Source organism: Macaca thibetana, chromosome 3 (genome assembly GCF_024542745.1).
Source record: "Macaca thibetana thibetana isolate TM-01 chromosome 3, ASM2454274v1, whole genome shotgun sequence".
In the NCBI taxonomy this organism is placed as follows: domain Eukaryota; kingdom Metazoa; phylum Chordata; class Mammalia; order Primates; family Cercopithecidae; genus Macaca; species Macaca thibetana.
Window position 1 is genome coordinate 29,889,834 of NC_065580.1, and position 18,424 is coordinate 29,908,257.

Sequence of the window (18,424 nt, forward strand, 5' to 3'; positions counted from 1 at the left end):
AAATTTTCCAGGCGTAGTGGTGGGCACCTGTCGCCCCAGCTACTCAGAAGGCTGAGGCAGGAGAATGGCGTGAACCCAGGAGGCGGAGCTTGCAGTGAGCTGAGACACGCCACTGAACTCCAGCCTGGCTGACAGTGCGAGACTCCGTCTCAAAAAAAAAAAAAAAAAAAAAAAAGACTTTTATTATTCACATGACTATAAAATCCTTTTAGGAATAGTACCCCATCCTGCAAAAAAAAAAAAAAAAAAAAAGGTCTCAGGTAAAGTCATTACAGCAGAGGCTCTGGTAAAAGAATGCATGATTTGAATCCTAGTGCGAATATTCACTAGTTGTACAACCTCAGTAAGTTACTTAATGTCTGTGCTTCAATTACTTAATCTATAAAAAGGAGACAATGATAATAATCCTACCAACTTTACAGGGTTGTGGTAAGAATAAATATATTCCATGTACAATCCATGCAAAAATGTTCAGAACAGTGCCTCACATATTGTGGGTACTTAAACTAGTTTTGTTTTACTTCCCTGTAAAATTTTGGGGGGGTTTGTAGAATAAATGAATAAACTTATGGGGAACATGTCTGTCATAAACATGTATGTTCTTTGCCATTCATATTAAAAGAGAAAAGAACCTGAGGGGAGGAAAGGAGGCTTTTAAATGTTACTTATCTTACAGCAAGAGAAGTAAAGACAAGGACTCTGACTTACTCCTTTGGACAAAAATATAATTAAAAGATCCACTGGAAACAATGGTGTAAACAATGCCACGTCTGTTAACAAATGGCAATTAAATAACATTAACCTTTTTTTTTTTTTTTTTTTTGAGACACAGTCTTGTTCTGTCTCCCAGGTTAGAGTGCAGTGGCGTGATCTCGGCTCATTGCAAACTCCACCTCCCAGGTTCAAGTGATTCTCCCGCCTCAGCCTCTCAGTAGCTGGGATTACAGGCGCCCACCACTGCGCCCAATTAATTTTTGTATTTTTTAGTAGAGACGGGGTTTCACCATCTTGGCCAGGCTGGTCTCGACCTCCTGACCTCATGATAGACCTGCCTCAAACTCCCACAGTGCTGGGATTATAGGCGTGAGCCACCACACCAGCCACATTCACTTTTTAAAAAACATGTTTTTCTTTCACCTACAACCGTATTATTTTTCACTGTTATATTGCCCTTTCTTCAGATGACACAGGAAAGTCATACTGGACTTTGCTCCTCTGTCATGCCTCCGAAAGTAACTCATATTTTTAAATGCTGCTCAGAATATCAACTGATTCATTTGACATTTATTGAAAGTCATGCACTAGGCACGAGGGACAGAAAGGTGTCTATGACACATCCTCATCATCAAGCTGAGTTTATTAGAAGAAATATATATGTGACTGAGCACGGTGCCTGTAATCTCAGCACTTTGGGAGGCCGATGCGGGAGGATCACCTGAGGCCAGGAGTTCGAGAGCAGCCTGACCAACATGGAGAAACCCCATCTCTACTAAAAATACAAAATTAGCTGGGTGTGGTGGTATATGCCTGTAATCCCAGCTACTCAGGAGGCTGAGGCAGGAGAATCGCTTGAACCTGAGAGGCGGAGGTTGCAGTGAGCTGAGATGGCGCCACTGCACTCCAGCCTGGGCAACAGGAGTTTTTTGAAACTCTGTCTCAAAAAACAAAAAAAGAAAGAAATATATAAGTAAAATCACTAGAAAAGGAATAAAATGCAATGAATTGAAACATATTAAAAAATGTTTAAACCCAAGAGTTTGTGATACCAAAAAAAAAAACCTACCAAAACCAATGCCTAATTGGAGAATGCTAGTGAACCAATACAGTACTCTGAAAATTGGTAAATAAGGGGAAAGAACAAAATATTCATCCTGACCTTCCTATAAGTATTATACCACTGGGTAAATCAAAGATTAGAAAAGGGGAGGTTTCTCTTTATAGAAGTATTCCAGCTAATAAATTAAAGAATAATAGAAAAAAAAAAAAGAATAATAGAATTGGAATATCATCATTGTAAGCCTCTTAATGATTTAATGGATCTAGGTAAAAATCAATAGTTACTAACATCACACAAAAAGAGACAGGTTGGGCGAGGTGGCTCACGCCCTCAATCTCAACACTTTGAGAGGCCAAGGCAAGAAGACTGCTTGAATCCAGGAGTTCAAGACGAGCCTAGGCAACATAGTGAGACCCCTATCTCTACCAAAAAAACTGTAAAAATTAGCTAGGCATGGTGGCACACACCTGTGCTCCTAGCTACTAGGCAGGCTGATGCAGGGGAATCACTTGAGCCCAAGAGTTTGAGGCTGCAGTGAGCTGTATTGTGCCACTGCACTCCAGCGTGGGCAACAGAGCAAGACCCAGACTCAAAAAAGTAAAATAAAAATAAAAATAGGCCAAGTGTGGTGGCTTATACCTGTAATCCCAGCACTTTGGAAGGCCAAGGCCAGCAAATGGCATGAGCCCAGGAGTTCAGGGCCAGCCTGGGCAACACGGCGAAACTCTCTCTACAAAACAAACAAACAAACGAAAATTAGCCAGGCATGGTGGTGCATGCCTGCAGTCGCAGCTACTCAGGAAGCTGAGGTGGGAAGATCAATTGAGCCCAGGAGGTTGAAGCTGCAGTGAGCTGTGATCATGCTACTGCACCTCCAGCCTGGGTGACAGAACAAGGCCTTGTCTTAATAATAATAATAACAAATAAATAAAATTTTAAAACAAAAAAGACAAGCAGACATTTATGTACCTTCTGATGGAAGTACTTAACACCACTCATGAAGAAGTCTGAGCACTCTTCTAAATATAAGTACTGCCGGCGCAGTGGCTCACGCCTGTAATCCCAGTACTTTGGGAGACTGGGGCAGGCAGATCACTTGAGGTCAGGAGTTCGAGACCAGCCTGGCCAATATGATGAAACCCTGTCTCTACTACAAATATAAGAATTAGCCAGGTGTGGTGGTGGGCCCCTGTAATCCCAGCTATTCAGGAGGCTGAGGAGAATCGCTTGAACCTGGAAGGTGGAGGTTGCAGTGAGCCGAGATCACACCACTGCACTCCAGCCTGAGCAATAGCGAGACTCTGTCTCAATAAAATAAAATAAAATAAAAATTAAATTAAATTAAATATAAATATAAATACCAATTTACAGGAGTTTCAGAAGACAAAGGAACATGTTAAAAGACACTACAGAGATGTAATTGGCAAAATTCAGACTCAGGGAAATTCTGCAACACAAATGACTTGATTTCTATAACAAAAAACTGCAAAACAAAAAACACGGGAAAAGAGAGGACTAATGTTAAGAGACAAATCAACAAACTGCACTATATGATATTCATTTGCATCCTGATTCAAACATACTGAAAAAATATACATTTATGAATAACACAATGAGGGTAATGTGAACACTGGGTTTTTATGCTATTAAAGAATTACTGTTAATTTTTTAGCATGATAATGGAATTGAAGTTATTTAAAGTCTTTATCTTTAGAGATATAGTGATACGTTTACAGATGAAGTTATAAAATTCTTCAATTTGCATCCAATAATCCGGGGAGTGGATGGTGTGGATAGGGCTATACGTGAAATAAGTGGCCATGAATTCACAATTGTTGAAGGTGAGTAACGGAGTACATGATCGACATTTTTTATTATAAAAAACACTCAAAAGAAACAGTAAACATCAAAATGACGTGGGGTGGAGAAAAGGAGCTCTACATAAAGAACTTAGCCTGTATATCACAAGTACTAATTATAATCACTAAAAAGCTTAAGGGTTGGATTAGATGACCTCTCAGCATCTGACTTACAAATCCAATAGTCTAAAATTCGATGACTAGATTATCTTTAAAGGTCATTTTTAATCTCTAAAACTCTTTGGTTTTTCTTTCCCAGAGAGCTGCCTTAACTTTCCTCTCCCACTGGTTAGCAATAGCCTACAAAAACACTGAACTTTTAAAAAGCACATTAAACTGGGACTTACTCCCAGTACAGTGCTTGGAGTTTTCAGCTATACCACCCACTTCAATTCTGGAGTCTGGATGTTATACTGCTTAATTAGCTTAAACAGCCAGTACTGATTAAACACATGGAAAAATCTGCTGTAGACCTAATGGTGATAACTCTTGTGTTTCCCTTTTCTCACATATAAAGTTTGGGAACAGTGGTCTCAAAATATGGTCCAGAAAATACTGGAGGTATCCCTGGAGGGGGTGCTTGAGGTTAAAAGTATTTTCATGATAACAGTAAGATTATATTTGTTCTTTTCACTCTTATTATTTTATAAGTGTACAGTGGAGTTTTCCAGAGGATACAAGACGTGTGGCAACATACCAGATATGGCAAAAGCAGATACGAGAATCCAACAGTTTTTTACGAATTTGGCCATCAAAGAGATTTGCAGGAATATAAAACAATGCTTTTCTTCCCATTAAATGTTTTGTTTTAGAAAATATCATTATTTTTCATGAAAATATTATTTATGTTAACATATAGTGGGATTATTTTCAATTTATTAATATTTAAATATTTTTAAATGTCTCAATTTTAAATAAATAACACATGGTGGGTTTACAGTTATTTTAAATCAATCAGCCATTCAATATTTTTAAATTATCAGGTTTAATTCATAACATTGTAAGTATTGATATAGATATAACCCACAGAGACAAAAACTCTTTGGGATCCTTAATTTTTAAGAGTGTGAAGGAGCCAGAAGTGGTGGCTCACCCCTGTAATCCCAGCACTCTGGGAGGTCAAGGCAGGTGGATCACTTGAGGTCAGGAGTCCAAGACCAGTCTGGCCAACATGGTGAAACCCATTTCTACTAAAAAATACAAACAATTAACTGGGCACGTGGTGTGTGCCTGTGGTCCCAGCTACTCGGGAGACTGAGGCAGGAGGATCACTTGAGCCCAGGAGGTGGAGGTTGTAGTGAGCTGAGAGTATGCCACCGCACTCCAGCCTGGGTGATGAGAGTGAAACCCTGTCTCAAAAAAAAAAAACAAAAACCAACTACCTTTCCTCCTCTCATATTTATATTTGTCTTTGAAAGCCAGGTAAAGGGAAAAAAGGAAAAGGCCAGGGCAAGTCTCATGGGGAGAAGTTTGAACCCGGGAGGCAGAGGTTGCAGTGAGCCAAGACTGCGCCACTGTATTCCAGCCTGGGCAACAGAGCAAGACTCCATATCTCACACACAAAAATTAAAAAATAAAAAAATAAAGAGTGTAAAGGGCCCTCAGACCAAAAAGCTTGAGAACTACCGCTCTAAAATACCTATAATTCTAATTAATGCTCACATTACCATTTCATTTTATATTGTGTGGCCTCAATTCTTTGATTTTCACCCTCCAAAGAGAGACATTGTGACCTAAAACTAGTTGGTTTGATATAACTAAAATTTCTTTTTGGTGGAGGTTGGGGATAGGGAGGTGGTCCTGGTTTAAATACAGGATTTAGGCCAGGTGTAGTGGTTCATGCCCCTAATCCCAGCACTTGGGAGGCCAAGGTGGGCAGATTAATTGAGCTTAGGAGTTTGAGACCAGCTTGGGCAACAAAGAGAGACCCCTGTCTCTATATAAAACACAAAAATCAGCTGGGTGGGGTGGCACAGGCCTGTAGTCCCAGCTACACAAGAGACTAAGCGGGTAGGATCGCTTGAGCCTGGGAGGTGAAGGTTGCAGTTAGCAAGGTGGAGGTTGAGATCATGCCACTGCACTCCAGCCTGAGTGACAGAGCCAGACCCTAGGAAAGGACAGGAAAGGACAGGAAAGGACAGGAAGGAAGGAAGGAAGGAAGGAAGGAAGGAAGGAAGGAAGGAAGGAAGGAAGGAAGGAAGGAAGGAAGGAAGGAAGGAAGGAAGGAAGGAAGGAAGGAAGGAAGGGAGGGAGGGAGGGAGGGAGGGAGGGAGGGAGGGAGGGAGGGAGGGAGGGAGGGAGGGAGGGAGGAGAGAAAGAAAAAAGAAAGAAAGAAAAAAGAAAGAAAAAGAAAGAAAGAAAGAAAGAGAAAGAAAGAAAGAGAAAGAAAGAAAGAAAAGAAAGAAAGAAAGAAGAGAAGAGAAGAGAAGAGAAGAGAAGAGACGAGAAAAGAGAGGATTACTGCTCATAACTCTAAAAAGGACATGAAGAACTTTAACAAGGTCAGTAAGAACATTTCCCTCCGGGGGAAGACTGGCAGTAAGTTCAACCTAAGTTCCTTTTTTTGTATCTTTTTTTCTTTTCCAACTTGCCAAAACTGAAATTTAGACTCCTCAATCCTGGTTCCCTGACACCATGGGAAGACTGGCAAAACAATCATTCCTGGTCTGGGTAGGAGAAGCTGGTCATCTCAGGACACAAAGAGCTGTTCATTTCCTTGCCTGATGGATTCTCCATCGGGAATCTCTACACTCTGATCCCTGCCTAATTCTTCTAACAAAAACTTGAAGTTTAATTCAATTCAACAAACTTGTGTGAACTCTTGCAAGAATGACTCCAGGAGGCCTCAGATGGGAGAGAAAGAAAAGAATGCAGCCCTAACCATAGCTGATGCTAGCTGTAAATACATCCATACATCCACACATCAGAGAGGCTACATACATAAATACACGAGGGAGGCCACAGATGGGAGAGAAAGCAAAGGCTGTAGCCCACAGCCTTTAGCATATGTAATACCTACATATGCTAACAGCTAGAGCTTGCTGTCCCAGCGTTATTAACTCCTGAGCAGCACTGGGCTCTTCTGTACCATGTCTTCTAATTTTTTATACTCCAAGATATTTTAACTAGATTTCACCTTTACAAAAATATTGTAGCAGAAAACAGAAATTCGCTTACCTTTCTAGGGCTATAATTCTATAAATTAGTACAATAAAACCTGGATTATTCTAGTGTGCCAAAAATAAAGCTCTAGAAACTAATATTTCATTTTCAATTTCTTAATACATTTTTCTAGTTTGAAAAAAAATTTAAAATTTTTTTCATTTCCACTCCTTTTTAATTAATCAACAATTGCATACTGAACATAGAGAATAAAGAGAAAGCAGGAGTGAAAGTCACAAGCTAGAATTCTCCAAGGGATTCCTCATCTTCATACTCCCATATGTGAGAATCACATTGTCTCAGGACGGCCCCCAAAAAACTATTCCAAGCTTTTTTTTTTTTTTTTTTTTTTTTTTTTTTTTTTTGAGACAGAGTCTCAACTCTGTCATCCAGGTTGGAGTGCAGCAGTACAATCTTGGCTCACTGCAACCTCTGCCTCCTGGGTTCCAGCAATTCTCCTGCCTCAGCCTCCCAAGTAGCTGGGATTATAGGCACACGCCACCATGCCCGGCTAATTTTTTTATTTTTAGTAGAGAAGGGGGTTTCACCATGTTGGCCAGGCTGGTCTTGAACTCCTGACCTTAGGTGATCCGCCCACCTCAGCCTTCCAAAGTGCTGGGATTACAGGCGTGAGCCACCATGCCTGGCCAACTATTCCAAGCTTTTTCCATCCCACCTACAGGTGAAATTTCCCTATTCCTCACGCTTGTCCTTCCTCTCTGAGAAGACAAGCAAATCCCTTCATCTTAACTACAGAATTACTCTCTGCTCACAATCAACCCCAGCCTCATACCTTTCTTTCCTTTATTACTTCCACTAACAGAATTCAGCTAGGATACATTCCTCCTACCCCAGGAAGTCCTGGAAATCAATTATTTATAATAAAAGAGTACTCACATTATTCATTAACCAGGCAAAAGGACAGTGCTTTCTTTTTAAAAAATGACTCCATTGTAGAAAGATTTAAAGATATTAAAATTTTTTAAATAGCTGGATTTTGATTTTGTTTTTTAAAGCCTTAGGATATAAAAAGTTTCTTTATTCTATTCCTGGATGGGTTTCTTCCCTAAGGTCACAGATCAAATCAAACAAGATAGGTAGACTGGTTTTAAATTTTAAAAATGACCACCTGATGCTATTTGGAAGCTAATATGAAAAGAGACAGTGATGCTGAGTTCAGACTTCAGGGCCTGCGGTACAAAAAGTACTATACTGTTTTATTCACACAATCATAGAACATATTAAACTTCTTTTTTTTTAATAGATAAAAAGCAAAACACAAGCAATTACCAAAAAACACCTAAAATATAAAACTTTAGTCTCTCAAAATGATGGAAGAGAAGAAGGTGAAACTTAATTTTAAAGTCCAGAAAATTTCTATCAGTACCTCATCTTTGGCAAACATATCTATTTAGTGTATATGTTTATCCTGAAACATTTCAAGCACCTAAGAAGTATTTAAAATAATGGATTTCCATTTCTAGTCAATATGGAATAACAAGTATAAGATTTACCTACCTGCCTGAAACAAACAAAAAAAGCAGAGAAAATACATGAAATGATGGTTTCAAAGACACTGCACATTAGGCAATGAAGAACAGCGATCCCTGAGAGACAGAAAACAAGTGAAGTAAGTTCTGTGAATGCTTCCACTCACTGCCTTGAGAATATTTCCAAGGTGCTGTTTAATGAAGAAGGAACCCAAGTAGAGCTCAGGGGCTACCTTAGTTGAAGAGATGGAGCTGAGAGTCTGGGAAGGCCAAGGCAGAGAGAGTGTGCAGGATGGAGTGCTAGAAAAGGGGCTGCACGTTGGGAGCACCTGGAGCTCTGCAGTGGGCTCCTCTTAAGTACTCAGTGGGGTACTGACCAGTGAGTGCATGTAGGAACTACTCAGAAACTAGAGGGAACACTAACTGGCACTCAAACAGAACAAGAACAATGCCTGTTCCCACCAGGCAAACTGGAAAACTCCATAATTAACAGGGCACGAGGCAGGGTCTTGAGGAATAACTATCCTAGATGGAAAACTGCTCTGGCCCCACCTAACAAATCTTTTTTTTTTTTCCTCCCCCTCTTCTTCTCTGTTTTTAAAACAAATCTTAAGGATTCAACTGTACTAATAAATTAACTGTGACACAGAACAAATTTTTAAAAATCCAGTACCTAAAAAAGGTAAAATTCACAATGTTTAGAATCCACAAAAATCTATCAAACGTGGAAAGAAGAAAATATGACCCATGAAGAAGAAAAAAAATCAATCAACTGAAGCTAACAGAATTGACATATATGTTAGAATTAGCAGACAAGGGAATTTAAAAAGTTATCCCATATTCAAAAAGCTAAGTAGAAACATGGGAGAAAGAAAACAAGGCCTAAATTCAACTTCTACAGATAAAAAGAATAATGTCTAATATGAAAAATGCATTGGATAAGACTGACGGCAGATCAGACAAAACATAAGAGATGAGTGAACTAGAAGACACATAATAAAAACTATCCAAAATAAACCAGAGTGGAAAAAGAATAAAAATACCATGAGTGAATTCTGGAAACACTTGAAGCAGTTTAACATACATGTAACTAGAGTTCCCAGAAGGAAAGAGAGGAAAGATAGGGATATTTAAAGAAATAGTGGCCAAATTCTTTCAAATTTGATATTGACAACAAACTCATTGATCTAAGATGCTAAATGAATCATAAGAACAAAAAACACAAGAAAAATGCACCAATAAAAGAAAAATATTTTTTTCTAGTGCATATAAAAAATTTACCAAGATAAGCCATATTTGAGGCCATAAATCAATCCTCAATAAATATAAAAGAATTAGAGTCATACAAAGTTATGTTCTCCAACCATAATGGAATTACATTAGGAATCAACAAAGGAAAATATCTGCAAAACTCCCAAATATTAGGAAGTAAAGTAATACACACCTAAGTAACTGGTGGGTCAAAGAATAAATCAAAAGGGAAATTAGAAAGTGTTTTGAACTGAATGAAAATGAAAATATATCAAAATTTGTGGAATGATGCTATAGCAGCACTAAAGGAAATGTATAACACTAAACACTCCTATTAATAAAAGAAGGTCTCAAATAAAAAACTCCAGCTTCCATTTCAAGAATCAAGAAACATGATCAGGCACAGTGGCTCACGACTGTAATCCCAGCACTTTGGGAGGCCGAGACAGGTGGATCACTCGAGTACAGGAGTTCGAGACCAGCCTGGGCAACATGGCAAAACCCCATCTCTAGAAAAAATACAAAAATTAGCCAGGGATGGTGATGCCAGGCATGTAGTCCCAGCTATTTGAGAGACTGAGGCAGAAAGATCGTTTGAGCCCAGGATGCGGAGTTTGCAGTGAGCCGAGATCACGTCATTGCACTCTAGCCTGGGTGACAGAGGGAGACCCTGTCTAAAAAAAAAAAAATCTAGAAACAGAAGAACTAATAAAACACAAAACAATCAGAAGAAAGAAAATAAAGATCAGAAGGAAATCTATAACAACTCTTCTAGAACACTGAAAAGAAGAAATATTTCCTACCCCATTTTATGATGTCAGCATTCTCCTAATACCAAAGCCTTGCAAAGACCTAAAGAAAATTGCATACTAATAACTCTCATGAACATAGATGAAAAAATATTTTTAAAATTTCAGCAAACAAAGCCCAGCAACATATAGAAAGAATACATCACAATCAAGTGAAATGTATCCTAAGAATACAAGGTGAGTTTAACATTTAAAAATGAATCAATGGGCTGGGTGTGGTGGCTCACGCCTGTAATTCCAGCACTTTGGGAGGCCAAGGTGGGCGGATCATGGGGTCAGGAGATCAAGACCATCCTGGCTAACACCGTGAAACCTCATCTCTACTAAAAATACAAAAAATTAGCCAGGCGTGGTGGCATGCACCTGTAGTCCCAGCTACTCGGGAGGCTAGGTAGGAGAATCACTTAGACCCAGGAGGCAGAGGTTGCAGTGAGCCGAGATGGCACCACTGCACTCTAGCCTGGGCAACACAGAGAGACTCTGTCTCAAAAAAAAAAAATCAATGTAACTCACCATGTTAACAAAATTAAAAAGAGCATGTAATCATTCATTTCAGTAGATACAGAAAATGCATTAGACAAAATCTACCAGACATTCCTGATAAAAACTGTCAGAAAACTAGGAATACAAGGAAACTTTGTCAACATGATAAAAGGGATCTAGAAAAAAAAAATACAGCTAATATCCTACTTATTGGTGTCTACTCTCACCACTTCCATTCGACATTGCATGGGATGATCTGAAAGTACAATAAAATAAGAACTTAAAAAATATCTAGACTAGAAAGCAAGTCGTACTGTCTTTACTCACAGTTGACAAAAAACTGCCTCAGTTGAAAATCTGATGGAATCTACAAAAAAGCTACTAGAACTAAAACAAGAATTTAGCAAATTTAGGGCCGAGCATGGTAGCTCACGCCTGTAATCCCAACATTTTGGGAGGCCGAGGCGGGTGGATTACTTCAGGTCAGGAGTTCCAGATAAGCCTGGCCAACGTGGTGAAACCTCATCTCTACTAAAATACAAAAATCAGCTGGGCATGGTGGTGGGCACCTGCAATCCCAGCTACTAGGGAAGCTGAGGCAGAACTGCTTGAACAAAGGAGGCAGAGGTTGCAGTGAGCTGAGATCGTGCTACTGCACTCTAGCCTGGGCAACAGAGCGAGACTCTGTCTCAAAAAAATAAATAAATAAAAAGAATGTAGCAAACTTAAAGACTATAAGATCAATTTATAAAAGTCAATTGATATTTCTGTATATTAGCAAAGAGCAACCATACTGTCAGATGCATTAGAACCAAAGCGACTCCATCTTAAATAGAGGCTGGGTAAAATGAGACCTGCTGGGCTGCATTCCCAGGAAGCTAGGCATTCTTAGTCACAGGATGAGATAGGAGGTTGGCACAAAACACAGGTAACAAAGACACCGCTGATAAAACAGGATGCGGTAAAGAAGCCAACCAAAACCAAGAGGTGCCTCTGGTTGTCCTCACTGTTATATGCTAACGACAGTGCATTAGTATGCTAAAAGACACTCCCACCAGTGCCAAGACAGTTTACAAACACCATGGCAACATCAGAAGTTACCTTAAAAGGAAGGGGACCCCTTAGTTGTGGGAAATGCCTCCCCTTTTCCTGCAAAACTCATGAATGAATAATCTACCCCTTGTTGAGCATCAAGAAATAAGTACAAAAATAGCCAACCAGCTGCACTCAGGCTGCTCTGCTTATGAAGTAGCCATTCTTTTATTCCTTTACTTTCTTAAACTTGCATTCACGTTACTCTGTGGACTCACCACAAATTCTTTCTTGCATGAGATCCAAGCATCCTCTCTTGGGGTCTAGATCAGGACCCCTTTCCAGGGTAATAACAAAAACATGAAACATGGAACATGAAACATCGATACACTGGACAAAAGATGTGCAAGACCTATTGAAAACTATTAAACACTGGCTGGGAGGCCAGGGCGGGAGGATCACCTGAGGTTGGGAGTGAAAGACTAGCCTGGCCAACCTGGTGAACCTCATCTCTACTAAAAATACAAAAATTAGCCAGGTCTGGTGGTGTGCGTCTGTAATCTCAGCTACTCGGGAGGCTGAGGCAGGAAAAAAAAAAACTATCAAACACTTCTGAGAGAAATAAAAGATGTCCACAAGATGGTATAGATATGCCATTCACAGCCAAAAGATTCAATTGTTAAGCTATCAATTCTCCCCAAATGCAGATTCAATACAATTCCAATAAAAATCCCAGATGCTTTGTTGTAGAATCTGACAAACATTCTAAAATTCATATGGAAATGTAAAGGACACAGAAGAGTCAAAACAACTTTGAAAAAGAAAAACAAAGTTGGAGGACTACCTCTATCAGTTTTTAAGACTTATAAAAACTATAGCTATATAATGTGGTAGTTCTGTCGTTAGACAAACAGATCAATGGAACAGAAGAAAGTCCAAAAATATACCCACACATCTACAGACAACTGATTTTCAACAAAGGTGCAAGAGCAATTCAGTGGAGAAAAGACAGTCTTACCAACAAATGATGCTGCAACAATTAGATATTCATACGCAAAAAAAAAAAAAAAAAAAGCTTCAATACAAACTTTGTACCATATACAAAAATTACTCAAAATGGGCCATTGGCACAAAATGTTAAACCAGAATTATAAAGCTTCTAGAAGAAAACATAAGAGAAAATTCTTCTAATCTTGGATTGGACAAAGATTTCTTAGATATGACACCAAAACTACAAGCCATAAAAGAGCAAATTGATAAATTGGGCTTCATGAAAATACAAAGATTGTGCTCTTCGAAAGGCATTGTAAAGAGAATAAAAAAAATAAGCCACAGACTGGGAGGAAATATTTGCAAATCATCTATCTGATAAAGGACTTATATCTAGAATATATAAAGAACTCTCAAAACTCAATAACTGGAAAATAACCCAATTAATTAAAAATGGTAAAAAGAGGCTGGATGTGGTGACTCATGCCTGTAATCCCAACACACTGGGAGACTGATGTAGGAGGATCACTTGAACCCAGGAGTTCGAGACCAGCCTGGGCAACACAGGGAGACCCCATCTCTAAAAAAATAAAAAATAAAATAAAAATGGTCAAAAGATTTAAATAGGTATTTTACCACAAGAGACATACAAATGACAAAAAGTACATGAAAAGATTCTCAGCATTAGTCATTTAAGTACATTAAAGACACAGTGAAATAATACTATTTTATGCTAATCAGAATGGCTAAAAATAAAGACTGACCACACCAAATGTATGGCTAAAAATACTGACTGACCATACCAAATGTTGATGAGGATGTGGAGGAATTCAAACCTGGTGGGAATGTAAAATGGCAAAACCTCTTTGGAAAACAGTTTGGCAGTTTCTTAAGAATTAAACCATATACTTATATAATCCAACCATTACACTTCCAGATATTTAACAATGATGAACAAAAACATATCTCTATAAATGTTCACAGAAGCATTATTTATAATAGCCTCAAACTGGAAATAATCCAAGTGTCTGTCAACAGGTGAACGAATAAATCAAATGTGGTCTAACCATATGATCGTACTACTAAGCAATGAAAAAGATGGACCTTTGATCAATCAACACCATAAATAAATCTCAAAATAATGATGCTAAGTGGAAGAAGCCAGAACTACCCCGCTCCCCTCTCCCCAAAGAGTACATACTGTGTGATTCCACTTAAAAGCCTAGAAAATACAGACTCTATTACAACATGAAGCAGATCAGTGATTGCCTAGGGATGAAACTGGGTGATAGAGACAGGAGAGGCCAGGCGCGGTGGCTCACGCCTGTAATCCTAGCACTTTGGGAGGCCGAGGCGGGCAGATTGCCTGAACCCAGGAGTTCGAGACTAGCTTGGGCGATGTGGCAAAACCCTGTCTCTACTAAAAATACAAAAAAATTAACTGGGTGTGGTGGTGCACGCCTGTAATTCCAGCTACTCAGAAGGCTGAGGCAGGAGAATTGCTTGAACCCAGGAGGTGGAGGTTGCAGTGAGCCAAGATCGCACCACTGCATCTAGCCTGGGCAACAGAGAGAGACTCTATCTCAAAAAAAAAAAAAAAGAGAGAGACTTTAGAGGTAATAAATATGTTCTTTATCTTCATTGTAACAATAGTTTCATGGTTTTAGACATGTGTCAAAACTTTCCAAATTGTAACATTTAAATATCTGCAGTTTTTTGTATGTCAATTATACCCCTTTATAAAACTACTGTAAAAATTGCATCTGTGCCTCTTTTCAATTAGGTAGTATTTTACTTATTAATTCAAAATATTTAATGATTATAGGTCTCTTCAGGTTTGTATTCCTCCTTGAGTCAATTTTGGTAAATTATATATATTTTTCACAACGTTGTTCCTTTTATCTAAGTTGTACAATTTAGCACCATAGATTTGTTAATAATACATTTGTTATTTCATAATCTATGCTGTATTTGTAGATATGTCTTCTTGTTCAATCTTAGCAGTATCTGTATCTTCACTCTGTCTTGCTGATTAATCTTTGCAGGGCTTAGTCTTATTTTAATCATTTTTTTAGAAAACCAACTTTTGTTCTGTTAATTCTTTTATATCTTTATGGGTTTTTTCTTTATTTTTTTTTTTGAGACAGAGTCTTGCTCTGTTGCCCAGGCTGGAGTGCAGTGGCATATCAGCTTATTGCAACTTCTGCCTTCCAGGTTCAAGCAATTCTCATGCCTCAGCCTCCCGAGTAGCTGGGATTACAGGTGCCCACCACCATGCACAGCTAATTTTTACACTTCTAGTAGAGACGGGATTTCACTATGTTGCCCAGGCTGGTCTTGAACTCCTAACCTCAAGTGATCCTCCTGCCTCAGCCTCCCAAACTGCTGGGATTATAGGCATGAGCCGCAGTGCCCAGGCTGTTTTCAATTTCATTCGGTTCTGCCGTTATTTTTATTATTCTTCCCTTCTACTTTCCTTGGTTTTTATTCATTTCTTTTTAAAAATAACTTTTCAGTCAAATACTAAGACTGATAAATAAAGAGCTCTGTTGTTTTCTAATATAAGCATGTAAGGCTGTAAATTTCCCTCTGGCTTTTTTAAAGTTCTTAATTAGTTTTTCTTACCCTCATCTTCTTTGTGATGATATAAATTTCCCTCTAAATGCTGCTTTAGTTGTAACCCATAATTCTGATGCACAGTATTTATATTATCATTCAGCTTTACTTATAATTTCCATTATTATTTTTTCTTTGCTCTATTAGCTACTTAGAAGTATGCTTTTAAATTTCCAAATATATGAAATTATTTTGGTTATCTTTTTGCTCAATTTCAATCTTAACTGAATTGAGTATGAGAATAGTCTGCATAATATCCATTCATTGGTTTTGTTGCGACTGGATTTATGAATTCAGTGTGTGTTCAATTTTTTAAAAACTCCCTAAAAAGAATGTATATTCTTATCTATTAGGTGTGGGGCTTGGTACATATCCAACAAATGAAGCCTGTTGGTTGTTTGTTCAAATCTTGTTATTTTCTCAAGTTTTTTTGTCTGACCATCAATTACTCAAAAAGACATGTTAAATTTCCCCATTTTATAGATTTATAAATTTATTCATATTTGTATCTATGTATTTTCTTCCTATATTCTATCTACATATTTTGTATTCTATCTATATATTTTAAGGCCACGCTATAGGATGCATACTGATTTGGAAAGAAGCTTAATTCTTCCTTTTACAATTTTTTTCTGATAATTTTTAATACAAATAATTATTTTTGCCTTCAAATCAGTTTTGTCTACTATTAACCTGCTATACCAGCTTTCTTCTGGAATAGGTTTTTTTCATATCTTTATTTCCAATCTCTCTCATTCTTGATGTCTTGGATGTATTTCTTATAAACTGCATAGACTTGGATTATTTTCTATTCAGTTTGGCAATGTTCCAGTTATCTTTTTTTTTTTTGGAGACAAGGTCTTGCTCTGTCGCCCAGGCTGGAGTGCAGTGGCACAATCTTAGCTCACTGCAACCTCTACCTCCCAGGTTCATGAGATTCTCCTGCCTCAGCCTCCCAAGCAGCTGGGATTATAGGTGCCTGCCACCATTACAAGCGTGCACCACCATACCTGACTAATTTTTGTATTTTTAGTAGAGACGGGGTTTCACCATGTTGGCCAGGCTGGTCTCGAACTCCTAACCTCAGGTGATCCGCCTGTCTCAGCCTCCCAAAGTTCTGAAATTAGAGGTGTGAGCCACTGCACCTGGCCATGTTCCAGTTATCTATGGCTAAATTTAAAAACTATTCTAAATCTTAGTAGTGTTAAACAATAATCATTTTATTATTCTCATGATTCTGTGGGCCAGAAATTCTGGCAGGGCACAGCAGAGACAGCTTGTCTCTGAATGACAATGTCTGGGAACTCAGGTGGGGTGCCCTGAAAGGATGAAGATGGCTGAGATGTCAACATGGGCCATAAGTCTGAAACCTTGGCTCTTCTCCAGGTGGTGTCTGCTAGGGCTGGATTATTAAACATGGTTCCTTCACTCACTCATAAGGCTGACAGTTGATACTGGCTGTTTGCTGGTAGCTCAATGTGGCTATCAACCAGTGCTTACATGTGTCCTCTCCATCTGGCTTGGGATTTTCACAGCATGGTGGCTGGGTTCCGTGCGCAAGCAGTCCAAGAGAGAGGATTCCAAGGAATATAGGCAGAAGATACAAGGCTTTTTATGACCTAGCCTCTGCAGTCCCAGAAAGTTACATTCTATGGGTTAAGCAAGTTGCTAAAGCCAGCCCAGATTCAAGGGGACAAGGGAAATAGACTCCACTTCTGAATGGCAAGAAGGGAAGAAATTGGTGATGGCCACTTTGGAGACAAGCTACCACAGACCACCCTCTGGCCCCAACAAGTCCCTCCCACATGCAAAATACACTCACCCTCTTCTAAGACCTTCAAAAGTCTCATTTCATTATGGCATCAGCTTGATGTCCAGAATCTCGATATCTAAATCAGGTCCAGATGTGGTTGAGGCTCCTCAGATGCAGTTCCTCAGGTACAGCTACTGCAGTATAGTTCCTCCTGATCTGAATTAAAGAAACAAATTATCTGCTCCCACACACCCAACATACAAACATACAATAGTGAGACTGACTTAGGATAACCACAATAGACACTCTCATTCAAAATGTGAGGAAAAAGGGAGAAGGAACAGGAGACACATAACAGTTACTGGCCCATAACAATTCTGAAATCTAATCAGACACACATCACCAGTTCCTCTATTACAGCCAAGTCCTACACCTTGAGAATGACTCTCTACAACCCTTGGCTCTACCCTCCCAGTTTCTGAGTTATCCTTCTTTTTACCTAAGAGATGGGTTAATTTTTGCAATGGAGTGGCCTTATTAGCTTGTTTCCTGCCTATAGATGATTGGAAATCTAAAGGCCTATTTTCACTTTCTACTGTCTCTGTTCCTTTTAATCCAAGCTGAATGCTCTTTTATTATTACGATTTCTTTAAAATCTTGTGGGTTTCCTATGAATCTTATTGGGATTCACTCCAGCAGACAAAAGCCACATCCACCCTTTCTATCTCAAGTCTTACGTGAGGCTACTGTAAGAAAACACTCTTAAGATCCCTAGAAGCCCTACTGTTTAACAGGTGAGCCTAAGAAGTATTCCCTTAAGACTTCTAGATATCCCTTTATCTAATTGAAAGGTTTTATGAGGCACTGTCTTAAATCTTTCTGAAGTCAGGCAGGCACAGTGGCTCATGCCTGTAATCCCAGCACTTTGGGAGGCTGACGTGGGCGGATTACCTAAGGTCGGGAGTTCTTCATGGAGAAACCTCATCTCTACTAAAAATACAAAATTAGCCAGGCGTGGTGGTGCATGCCTGTAATCCCAGCTACTAGGGAGGCTGAGGCAGGAGAATCGCTTGAAACCGGGAGACAGAGGTTGCAGTGAGCCGAGATCACACCATTGCACTCCAGCCTGAGCAATAAAGAAAACCTCTGTCTCAAAATAATAATAATAATAATAATAATAAAAGTTATTGGCCATTTGAAGC

General features: G+C 38.9%; 1 protein-coding gene across 4 annotated transcripts in view; it reads right to left on the minus strand.

Moving 5' to 3' along the window:
* AHCYL2 (adenosylhomocysteinase like 2) overlaps nt 1-18,424 on the minus strand; it is a 210,643-nt gene that overhangs the window by 143,249 nt on the left and 48,970 nt on the right. The window contains exon 1 of one of the 4 annotated variants that reach the window (XM_050782528.1): nt 17,292-17,382. The exons of the other annotated variants lie outside the window; for them this stretch is intronic. The gene's annotated coding sequence lies outside the window, so the exon portion shown is untranslated. Of the gene's footprint in view, nt 1-17,291; nt 17,383-18,424 lie in introns of those variants that run through there. 4 annotated transcript variants of the gene reach the window in all.